This window comes from Pongo abelii, chromosome 3, assembly GCF_028885655.2.
Source record: "Pongo abelii isolate AG06213 chromosome 3, NHGRI_mPonAbe1-v2.0_pri, whole genome shotgun sequence".
In the NCBI taxonomy this organism is placed as follows: domain Eukaryota; kingdom Metazoa; phylum Chordata; class Mammalia; order Primates; family Hominidae; genus Pongo; species Pongo abelii.
In genome coordinates this window covers 52,396,348-52,408,702 of record NC_071988.2, presented here as the reverse complement: position 1 = coordinate 52,408,702, position 12,355 = coordinate 52,396,348, and the positions used below count along the sequence as shown (strand labels likewise).

Genomic DNA, 12,355 nt, shown 5'->3' with positions numbered 1-12,355 from the left:
GTGGGCTCTGTGTCCACCAACGTTTCTATGAGAATGGCAGTGTGGAAGGGGTGCACGATGCACTCACACAGGCAGCAGTGGCATTGCAGAGTGCACACGCACAGGTGCGCTGCTGGGGAAGGGAAGGCAAGGTTCGTCCATGCACACCTGCGCCAGCAAAGCGATTTTGTGGGTAGCCGTGGGCAGGTACACATGCAGGCAATGTTGGATGGGGGAGGCTGCAGTGTGGTGAGGTGCATGTTTGCAGGGCTACTCTGCTGGAGCACTCTGCCGGTCAGTCATAGTCCACCAGCACAGGAGCTATAATGTGGGCCCACAAGGAGGTACCTGGGGGTTGCACTGCAAGCAGGTATGGTCAAGTTGGGCCCCTGGGAGAGACCAGCAGATCTAGGGGTGCTCATATCGGACAGGCCCCATCTCATGGGCAAGACTACCCTGCATAGGTCAGGTCAGACAGTTCCCCTAGGGCTAAATCTCCTATGGGAGCGAGGTAAACCTAGGGAGATGAGGTCCCTGGCTGTCTTCCACTACAGATGCGCCCACACCAAAACCTTTGGGCTCTCCATTGGCTGGAGTTTTTGCCCCTACTGCTTCTCTAAGCAGCACTCCCTGGCAACTCAAGTGTCCATGACGGGCAAGTGGGCTCCTCACACTGGGATTCCAGAGGCATGTGGCAACAGCGGATTACTCCTTGCCTGTTTAACTTACCCCTTCTGCAGGAGTGGCTGGGGGTCCAGAGCCCTAGTGGGTGGTAGTCCCATTCTGGGTTCCACGCCTCCAGCGCCTAAAGCCCAGCCTCTGTGTCTTTCATCTGTCCATTCTCAATGACTTCGTTCTGAAAGTCTGCTAGGAGTGTGCCAAACTTCCCTATGTCCCAGTCCCTTGATAGTAGATGTTCCTCCTGTCTGCATCTAGTCAGCCATCCTGCAGAGCTCAGTTTATCAAAAGAATAAGATGAACACAACCAGACAAAGAGGTACATAAGGCAAGGTCTGGAAGGGACCTAAACACAGGAGCTCTGTCCCCACAGATGTAGGGTATGTCTCCTTCCTGGCTTGTGGTTATATTTGTTTTCGTCAACTCACAAACTCTTGAACCCCTTCATTTAGGGTTTTATGAACATTCTACTACAATGGCATGACTGACTAAGTCATTGGCCGTTGGTTTCCTCCCCAAGGCCTTCTAATCTCTTTTAGTTCAAAGCACTTAACTTGCCAAAGCACCATATTTTGGGGTATTGTTTCCTTAGCGCCAACAAAAGCATGTGAGTAGATTTTGGTTTTTATTTGTGTTATATGCCGGGTTTAAAATTCATTTCTGCAGGAGAGTCAGTTTGCTAGGAGCTTAGTTGTATATGTTGGATGCTAAACTCCTAATTTGTTTTAAAAATAATGTTGCAGCTATTTCTTTATTTAGTGCCTAGCTTTGGTTTTGTTTTTATCCTGCTTGAGATGTTTTAAACTTTTGAATCTCGTAATTTATGTTATTATCATCAGGTATATTTTATGTCCACAAAATTATATTCTATTGTCCAGATAGATTGCATGTGCATTATGTTCTTCTTTCTAAAAATTATCAGTCAGTCAACTTAGACCAATATAGACTCAGGAATTTAGGATTTTAAAAGGAAACATTATAATGATTAGTATAAATGAATAATGTTTTACATAATGTTTAAAATTTGTAGATAAAATAACACAACGAGGTTACTATGGCAAATCTCACCACTTTTTTTTAGAGATGAAGAAATAAAATTGAATAATTTTTTCAGGGTCACAGAATAGGAAAAATCAAGGCAGTATTTTAACTCAAACTAGGTTTACTTATTCTATTCCTTTATTCTATAATACTTCCAGATTCAAAACTATCTCTAAGTTTCTTTTAATTACTTCCAATTTTCAGATAAAATCTAAAGCTGGTAAGAATATATACATTAAGTAGGTGTAATGCCAAAATCTATATCTGCTTTTTATTATACCTGTAGTGTTTAATCATGTTACAGTTGAAATTCAACAGATATGAGTTTTAAATATTATATAACAGTTATCTAAAATTTATTATGAATTTAGAAACAAGCTCTAATGAGGACAGGGGTCAATGTGATCAAATATTTATTTGGACTTATAATTTTATCTATCACAGAAAAATACATATTTCTGCTTCTAGAAGGTGGATTACATGCACTATTGTAACCATAATAGGCTCATTGGTCAATATACATAGCAAGTCAATATTCAGAGACACCAGGTTGTAATAGAGAAAGAGGTTTAATTATTGGATCACCTAAAAAGGAGATGAGAGAAAAACTCAAATGTATCTCCCTGAAGAATTTGGGCCTTGAGTTTTTAAGGGTTTTAGAGTGGACCAAAGTGTGGAGATCTTCAGTTGGTCTAAGAGTGTATGGGGAAATCACGGGAGAGGGAAATGAAGAAGCTGCATTCTAATTCTGATCCCGTTCCTCTATAATTGTCTTCAAAGCGGTTGCTGGAATTTGGGATCTGAAAAATATCTTAAGCGATTATTAAATAAAAGTCTTATGATTTTAATGTCAGAGATCTTGTGTATTTGGACAATGGGGATGGAAATAAATTCTTAAACATACTTATCACCCTAATGTCAGAAATTCTACCTATAGGAAAAACGGGGATGCAAATGGTCAGTATTTTGTGCTGTGTCACTTTTAGCAACAGAGAAGTAGGTCAAAGAGCAACCTGTTTATTGCTTAATTATAATTATATTTCTGTTCAGAACCCATCATTCATTTCTTGCCAACTCTGTAGCAATGGATTCACTTTTTCTTGTGCTTTTCCACAATAAGCACACCTAGAAACCCTAGATATTAAATATGAAACAAACCTGAGAAGATTATAGCAGGAGAGAAGACAGACTGGTTAATGATCTTAGGTTCTTAGAAAGGACATGGAGATGAGATCTTTGGGTTTTCTTTTTGCCTCATATGTTCTAGATTTGAAGCTGAAGAAGTTGGCTACTCAGAATTGCAAACAGCTTAAAAGAACACACATTTATTATCTAATAGTTTCTGTGGATAAGGGGTCAGGGCATAACTTAGCTAAATTCTCTGCTTCAGGCTCTCTACAAAATGTCAGTTAAGATGTTGGCCCAAACCAGGTGTTGTTGGTGCCTCACACCTACAATCCCAGCAACTAGGAAGGTGGGAGGATGGCTTGAGGCCAGGAGTTCGAGACCTACCTGAGCAATATAGCAAGAATGTCTCTACTAAAAAACAAAATTAGCCAGTAGTGGTGCCTTGCACCCCTAGTCCCAGTTAATCTGAAGGCTGAGGCAGGATGATTGCTTGAACCCAGGAATTTGAGGTTGCAGTGGGCTATGATCAAGTTACCACACTCCAGCCTGGGCAACAGAGTGACATCCCGTCTCAAAAAAGAAAAAAAATGGGTCTTATTTGAACACTTCAAGCAACTCCCAAGCTCTCTTATGTGACTGCGTGAGAATTCCATGGCTCAAGATTTGCTGTAATGATGGTGCATGGTGATGGCAGTGGCTGGGTGTCTCTGCAGCCTGCACCCTTGGGTGCCCCAGGAAGGATGCTAATCCCTGCAGGCTCGGGGGTGTTGGCCTAACCTCTCTCCATTCCCAGTGCCTACTCTAATCTCCAAGAGGGAGATGGGGCCAAGCCTGGGGGTCATGAATGGCAGCTGGAGGCAGATTGATTCCTGAGTGAAGGAGGCGGGTGCCCAGTAAGGCCCCACCTGTGAGCCAGGGAGGACCTGAATGATCCAGGCCAAGCTGCCAGTCCCGCAGACCAGAATGGGAACTCTCATTTCTTCTTCCAGCCAGTCCATGGCAGCATGGAGTACCCTTTCTGCTGATAGCTGTAGACAATGGGACAATGAAAGCTGCAAAGAGGAGTACCTTCTCTGCTGAGAGCTGCAGAGACAACCTGCCGGAAGAGAGGTGCTATGCTCTCTATTGAGAGCTTAAGAGACCTGCAGAGACTTTGGAATGACTTGCAGAGAGGAGCTACCCTCTCCAGGTTCTCCTCTCTGCTGAGAACTGAATACTAGATGGGGCTACCTGCCTTCAGAGAGGAGCTACCCACTCCTCTGGGCTGTTCTGACACTAAATAAAACATTTCTTCTTCATCACCCTTCACTCTTCTTCTTCTTTTTCACCCTTCACTTGCCTGCTACCTCATTCTTCCTGGATGCAGGACATTGTTCTTCTTGGATGGAGGACAAGAACTTGGGCAAAGGTGCAGCAGACACAGAGGTTTCAAGACAGAAAAATCGACGCCCTAGAGATCTTGTAACAATGGCTCTGTTTGTTACTGGCTTTATCTAAGAATAAAGTTAGAGTTCATTCTCAATAGCTTGTCATGTGGCGGTCTCCATGGGGCAGCCCACAACATGGCAGCTTTCCTTATTAAAGCCAGTAAAGGAGTCAAGACAAATTGAAAGCTTTTTGTTTTCTCCCCCTTGAGAGGGCAAGAGGTTTCAGTGAAAACTGGAAAACCTAGGTAAGTTCTAACAGAACTGTAACACCTATAATCTAATCTTGGAAATGACACCCATTGACTTTGTCATAGTCTGTTGGTTAGAAGCAAGTCACTCAGTTCATCCCCTGTTTAAGGTAAGTGAATTACACAGGTTTGGGAATATAAAATATAGAGTTTATTGGGCTCCATTTTAGAAGTTTTCCTATATCACATCCTCACTAAATTATCTTCAAATTTTTAATGAAAATCAATTGATAATATATACATCTGTTTCTCAATATTTCATTTTGTTCCATTGATCTGTAAGCCAATGTTTTTGTCAGGGCCACAATAGGTTTATTGTGGAAGATTTGTAGTAAATCATGCAATCTGGTAGTATCAGTCCTCAATTTTAATGTTTAATAAAACTTAGCTATCCTTCAGTGCATTGTATTGCCATATGTATTTTATAATTAGCTTAATAAAATCTTCAAGAATAGCCTGTTAAGATGCTAACTGATTTTCTGGGACCAAACATCTGTGGCAGACTTGTCAGATCATAGGACACAACACAATAATTTTATATGTGGATAGGAACACTCAACTCTAGAAGAAAGTTTTAATCATCCAGAAAGCATTCCAAAAAGTAGTAGAAGATGGCATGTATTAGTCAGATTTTGTGAGAAAAAATGATGAAGTTATCTTAAATATATATATTAACTTGAGGACAATTTTGAGTCTTCAAATCCATAAATTTGGCACATTACTCCATTTATTTAACTCGTTTGTATTTGTTCTCTACAATGTGTTGTAGTGTTCAGTGTAATGATCTTGAAAATATATAACATTAGATTTAAGCATGCCATGTTTATGCTATTGTGAGTGATACTAATATTAATTTAAATAGAATTCAGTTTTCAATTTTTTAAGTTATATAAAAATATGGTTGACTTTTGTATATTGACTGCATATCTTGAGACCTTTCAAAATTAATGTATTTCTCATAAATGTCATAGAATTTTTTTTACAAATATATGTCATCTAAGAATAAAGTCAGTTTAGCTTCTTACCTTCCAATTTGAATGCATTTTATTTTTTTTCTGCGTTATTGTACTGACTAGAACCTAAAGTAAAACATTCAATAAAAGCAGTGAGAAAACATATACTTGCCTTATTCCCAATCATAGGGAGAAATTATTGAATGTTCCTCAGTTGAATAGAAGCTACAGGTTTTATTATGTGTGTGGGGATACCCGGTACTAGACAGAGAAATTTGACCTGTTATTTTACTGTTTGTATCTTGAATAGGCATTTATTTTAGTCAAATGCATTTTCTTGCATTTGTTTGATATACACATGGTTTTTCATCATTTAATTTACTTTGACTTCTTAAATATATAAACCAATCATAAATTGCTGTGATTAATTTGAATTTGTTTATGATGTCCTCAACATTTGATAAGTAGGTGGATTTTTGGTAATACTTGTATTTAGAATGTTGGTATCTATCTACATCCATGAGAAAAATGTCGGTCTTTAATTTTATTTACTTGTAAGACTTTTGTTTGACTTTGATGTCATGTTAATGCTATTCTTACAAAAATTAGTTGAAGTTTTTTTTATATTTTATGTTCCAGAATGTATAATTGGTATTATTTTTTTCTTAAATAAATGATATAATTTACCTGTGAAATTATCTGGGCCAGAAGTATTCATCACAGCAATTTCTTTTTACTAAGAATTCAATTTCTTAACATAAAATGTTAATTTTTTCTACATAACATTTGGCAGCTTGTGCTTTTCAACAGTTTTATTAATTTTATCAAAGATGTACACTTTATTGCCATAAAATCATTTACCCTATTCTTTATTATGTCTTTAATAACTGTATGGTATATGGCAAAATCTATTCTTTTATTCTTTTTTAAATGATTGTTTTTCAGTTTATGTGAAATTAATATAACAGAAAGTTAACTATCTTAAAATATTAAATTCAGTGGCATTTAATGCATTCCCAATGTTATTCAACATCTTCCCTCTAATAAAAAAAAATTATCACTCCAGAAAAAATCCTGTATTCATTAAGTAATCACTCCCAACTACCACATCCCTAGCACGTAGCCACCACTCATTTAGCTTTCTGTCTGTATGGATTGGCCTACTCTAGATATTTCACATAAAAGGAGTCATATATGTGACATTTTCTATCTGCCTTCTTGCCCTTAGTATAATATTTTTAAGGTTCACTCAAGTTGTAGCATGTATTAGTATGTCATTCATTTTTATAACAATAATATTTCATTGTATGTATATACCACAATGTGTTAATCCATTTGTCCATTGATGGATATTTGGGTATTTTCCACCTTTTAACTATTATAAGTAATGCTGCTGTGAACAGTGGTGTACAGGTTACTGTGTGAACATATGTTTTCATCTTTCTTGCACATACCTGGAAGTGGAATTGCCAAGTTACATGGTCATTCAATGTTTAACTTTTTACAAAACTGCCAACACATTTTCCACTATGCCTACATCATTTAACATTCCCATCAGCAATGTAGGAGGGTTTCCATTTTTCCACATCCTCACCAATACTTTTTTATTTTTATTTTTTCTAGTTTTATCTTTATTATAGTCCCTTCATATATATATCCCTTCGTCATAGGGATGTGTGAAAGAGAATAAAATCTTGGGACTGCAAACTCACTATGCCAAGGAGATAGTTAAGCTTGGGAATTGAGTCATGCAGTACTGCCTTCTCCAGATAGCTGTAATTTCACAATGACATAGCCTTACCTTATGCCTAAGCCAGGTACCCAAAGGGATAGAAAGTCATATGCCTCCCCCAGATGGCCTCTCTCACACGTTATTCACAAATAAATTCCTTGTGAGCCCCTAAGTCTACCAGGATAAATATTCCTCTATAAACCAGCTCTAAGTCAGAGTTCTGTTAAATCTCAAACTGATTATATGTTGATTGTGAGCTTATCCTCACAGATACAGAACAAGGGCAGGGTCAGAAATCATCCTTCTGTGTACCTTGAGATGGAAGCATAATTGACTTTTTCTTCTACTTTCTTTTTTCATCTTCCCTTATCTTGTGTAAAATGTAAATTCACTGAGCACTTATTAGATCCTTACTAGAAAGTAACCATTTGCCTCACTGTCTTCTCTCTCTCCCTTTTCTCTATACTGCTCGTTCTTTCCCCTTTAAATACTGAGTTCCACAAACCATATATAGAAAAGCACAGGTAACAAATGTGACATGTGTTTTTCCCAGGTGCATCCTCAAACTTTAGTTCAATAAACATCTATTGATTGAGACTCCCATCTTAGTCACTTTTTGGCTAACAGGTGTAAAGCAGTATCTTACTGTGGTTTTGATTTGCGTTCTTTTAATGACCAATGATGATAAACATCTTTTAATGTGCTCATGGTTTATTTTATATTTCTTTTGGAGTAATGTATATTTGATTTCTTTGTATTTTTTATTTGAACTGCTTCCCTTTTTGTTGTTGAGTTGTAAGAGTTGTTCATATATTCTGAATACTAAACCCTTATCAGATATATATATTGCACATATTTTATCTCATGTTGACTTTCTTGATTGTGTCTTTTGATGCACAGTGGCTTTTTAATTTGATGAAGTTTAATTTATCGTTTTTCTTTTGTTACTCATGCTTCTGTTGCTGAATTGGCAAGTCATTCTCAAATATAAGGGGGTAACAGTTTATTCTAATACATTCTTCTATTAGTTTTATAGTTTTAGCTCATATATTTAAATAATTAATCCATTTTGAGTCAATTCTTTGTGTACAAGTGAGGTAGTGGTCCAACCACATTTTTTTTTTTTTTTTGAGATGGAGTCTCCCTCTGTCACCCAGGCTGGAGTGCAGTGGCGTGATCTCGGCTCACTGCAAGCTCCGTCTCCTGGGTTAATGCCATTCTCCTGCCTCAGCCTCCCGAGTAGCTGGGACTACAGGCGCCCGCCACCATGCCCGGCTAATTTTTTTGTATTATTTTAGTAGAGACGGGATTTCACTGTGTTAGCCAGGATGGTCTCGATCTCCTGACCTCGTGATCCACCCGCTTTGGCCTCCCCAAGTGCTGGGATTACAGGCATGAGCCACTGCACCCGGCCCCAACCACATTTTTTTTTTTAATGTGGTAATCCAGTTGTCTTAACATCATTTGTTGAAAAGATTTCTCTCCTTACTGAATGGCCTTGGTACCCTTATCAAAAATCAGTTTGTCTAGGTTTATTTCTAGACTGTCAGTTCAGTTTTACTTGTTGATATGTTTATCCTTATGTCATTACCACAGTGTTTTGATTACTCTAGCTTTACAGTAAGTTTTGAAATTGAGAAGTATAGATTTACCAACTTTGGCTTTCTTTTCCAAGATTATTTTGGCTACTTGGAGTCCCTTCAAATTTCATGTGTATTTTAGTATATTTTTTCCTACTTCTGCTGAAAATGACATTTGGGTTTTGGTAGGAATTGCAGTGAATCTCTCCAATACTGCTTTTGTAAATGTTTGATTGAATTTTTCCACTGTACCATTTGACTCCTCTTTTATTTTCTTTTTTGTTTTTTAAGTTTTTTTTTAGTGGTTACCACGGAGATTGCAGTTATCATACCAAATTTATACCAGTCTATTTTTAACTGATACCAATTTAGCTTAAATAGAATACATTCACTCTGTTTCTATCCAGCTCCATGCCCCTTTATGTTGTTATTGTCATAAATTACATTTTATACAATGTTTGTCCATTAGCATTGACTTATAATTAGTGTTTAACACATTTATCTTTTAAATGAAATAGTAAAAAAGGATGAATTACAAACCCAAAATATAATATTACCTTTTATATTTGTCATTGTGGTTACCATTACATGAAATCTTATTTGTATTGTTTTATTTTCATTTATTTAATTATTTTCTTCTTGGGATGGATTCTCACTCTGTCACCCAGGCTGGAGTGCAGTGGGGTGATCTTGGCTCACTGCAACCTCTGCCTTCCAGGTTCAAGCAATTCTCCTGCCTCAGCCTCCTGAGTAACTAGGATTACAAGTGCATGCCAGCATGCCTGACTAATTTTTGTATTTTTAGTAGAGATAGGGTTTTACCATGTTGGCCCGGCTGGTCTCAAACTCCTGACCTCAGGTGATCCACCTGCCTCAGCCTCCCAAAGTGCTGGGATTACAGCCATGAGCCACCACACCAACCTGTATTGTTTTAAACAACAAATCTTTTTTTCAATGCATATAAGGTGCTTTTTATTTTTTTCTTTGCTTGCATTTAAGATTTTCTGTTTGTTAAGCTTTGGTGTAGATTGCTATATGTTTTTTTTTTCTTCTTTTGGGTTTATTGAGCTTCTTGGGTAAGTCGTTATTAGAGATTAAATTTTTGTGTATCAGCAAAATTAACATTTTGAAATCTAATCCCCATTGTGATGGTGTTTGGGAGGTAATGAAGTCATGATGGTGAAGCTCTCATGAATAACATGAGTGAGTGTCTCATAAGAAGAAGCTAGAGAGCTAGCTTGCTGTCTTTCTACTACATGAGGACACATTACAAAGTCAGCAATCTACAACTGGAAGAGTGCCCTCACTAGAAACTAACCATGTTGGTATCCTGATCTCAGACTTGTAGCCTCTAGAATTGTGAGAAATAAATTTCTATGATTTATAAGCCACTCAGCCTATGGTGCTTTACTATAGCAGGCTAAAATGGCTGACAGTGGTTTTAAAGATTCACTGACATCTAAGAATGTTTGGCTATTATTTTCTAAAATATTTTTGTAATTATTCCCAATTCATCTGTATAAATTGGTGACTCCAAAAACGTGTGTGTTTTCCCACTTGAAATTGTTTCCAAACTGATGATATATTAATTTTAGACATTTTCTATGTTTCATTTTAGATAATTTCTTTGGTCATGTCTTCAAGTTCACTCTCTTTTTTTTGCAACAGGTAATTTACCATTAAGTAAATTCACTGTATTTTTTCTCACACATTAGAGTTTTTACATCTAATTGTTCACTCATGACCCTTTAAGCATATCCTCCTCAACTTGACTAAAGTTTTTAATGTTTCCCATATGTTTAATATTTCCCATACGTTTTTAAATTTATATGATATAGTAATAATTAATGTTAAAGTTTCCAAACTTTAACTAAATCTATATCTACTAAATCTATAACTGTACAATTTCTGAGTTAGTTTATAGAATGGTTTTATGAGTTGAATTGTGACATTCCCCCCGTGAAAAAAAAAAATGTATGTTGAAGTCCTAACCTTCAGAACCTCAGAATGTGACCTTATTTGGTAATATGATTACTGTATTAATAGATGTAATTAGTTAGGATGGGGTTATACTGGAGTAGATTAGGCCCCAAGTTCAAAATTAATTCTGTCCTTAGGAGAAAATGACCATGTGAATACACAGAGAGAACACTATATGAAGTTGAAGGCAGAGATTGGAGTGATGAGTCTACAAGCCAATGAATGCCAAAAATTACAGATCATCATGAGAAGGTGGAGGAGAGACATGGAACATTACCAATACCCTGATTTTATATTTCTGATGTCCAGAACTCAGAGGTAATACATTTCTATTACTTTAATTCACCAAGTTGGTAGTACTTTGTTACAGCAGACCTAGAAAATTAATAAAATTGGCTTTACCCCTTATTATATATTGTATTTTGCTGATTCCTCATTTTTTTAAAGATATGAGGTCTGGTCTTATTTACTTCTGTATTATTATTAATATTGAGACAGAGTCTTGCTCTGTCACCCAGGCTGGAGTTCAGTGACACAATCTTGGCTCACTGCAACCTGTGCCTCCTGGGTTCAAGTGATTCTCCTGCCTCAGGCACCCAAGTAGCTAGGACTACAGGCATACAGCACCACGCCTGGCTAATTTTTGAGTTTTTAGTAGAGACAGGGTTTCACCATGTTGGCCAAGCTGGTCTTGAACTCCTGGCCTCAAGTGATTTGTCCACCTCAGCCTCCCAAAGTGTGGGGTTACAGGTGTGAGCCACCATGCCTGGCCTTTATTTATTATTCTTAAAATATCTTATTTTTGTGTTGGACTCAGACTTACAAGTAGAAGCTGTTAAAGAGGTCAGCCTGTGTCTTTTGACAATTGGTAATGGCATTTTTCTTTGGCCTCCTTCATTCTCTTTGGCCTCCTTCATTCTCTTTGCCAAAAGTTTACTATAATCTGTGACTTTTTCCTTATTTTTCTTTGTAAGCTATTTCTCCAGCGCAATCTGGTGTTTGTGTTACAGGACATGTGGAGTAACTAATGTGGAATCTTGGACGCTTTGGTCCTAGGTATCTTACCTTCTTTGCTCAAGGTCTTTCCCACAACATATTGGCAGACATCCTCTTCTTTGGAAAGATGAAAAAAGTTTACAGATTCTGCTAAGTCTTTTGGACCCCAGCTGATGAGGTATTGTAGTATTATTCAGTACAGGAATATACTTCTCTTCCTTTTTTTACAATAACCAAATTGAGAACACTCAGATTAGCACCAACAATGCAACTCCAAACAGATTTCTACTTTCTTTAGCCAGTTCTTCGGAATCTATAACAAAAGTGTTCCTTACTCAATAGCAGATGAAGATGGCCATAGGTGAAGGCACAGTGTTTCATATGGAAACCTCACTTGTCATTCTCATTACTGATTCAGACCATATAACCCTTCCGTTTTTCACCCAGAGTAACAGCAGCAACTTCTATGGCTTTATGCTAATCATAAAAAGCACAACATTTATGTTCACTATCCATGTCAATGAGTTTCTGGCAGCCAGTGGCTGGGAAGAAAATATTCAGCTTCATCTTGAAGCAACTGATCAACTCTGAGGTGCTAAGAAAAAAAGCTCTT

The 12,355-nt window shown here is 37.3% G+C and overlaps 1 long non-coding RNA gene across 1 annotated transcript in view; it reads left to right on the top strand.

Annotated features, from left to right (window-relative positions):
- Positions 1-12,355, top strand: part of LOC112133091 (uncharacterized) — a 42,445-nt gene that overhangs the window by 16,741 nt on the left and 13,349 nt on the right. The window contains exon 2 of the long non-coding RNA XR_002914758.3: positions 10,884-11,064. This is a non-coding gene — a long non-coding RNA (uncharacterized LOC112133091). The remainder of the gene's footprint in view (positions 1-10,883; positions 11,065-12,355) is intronic.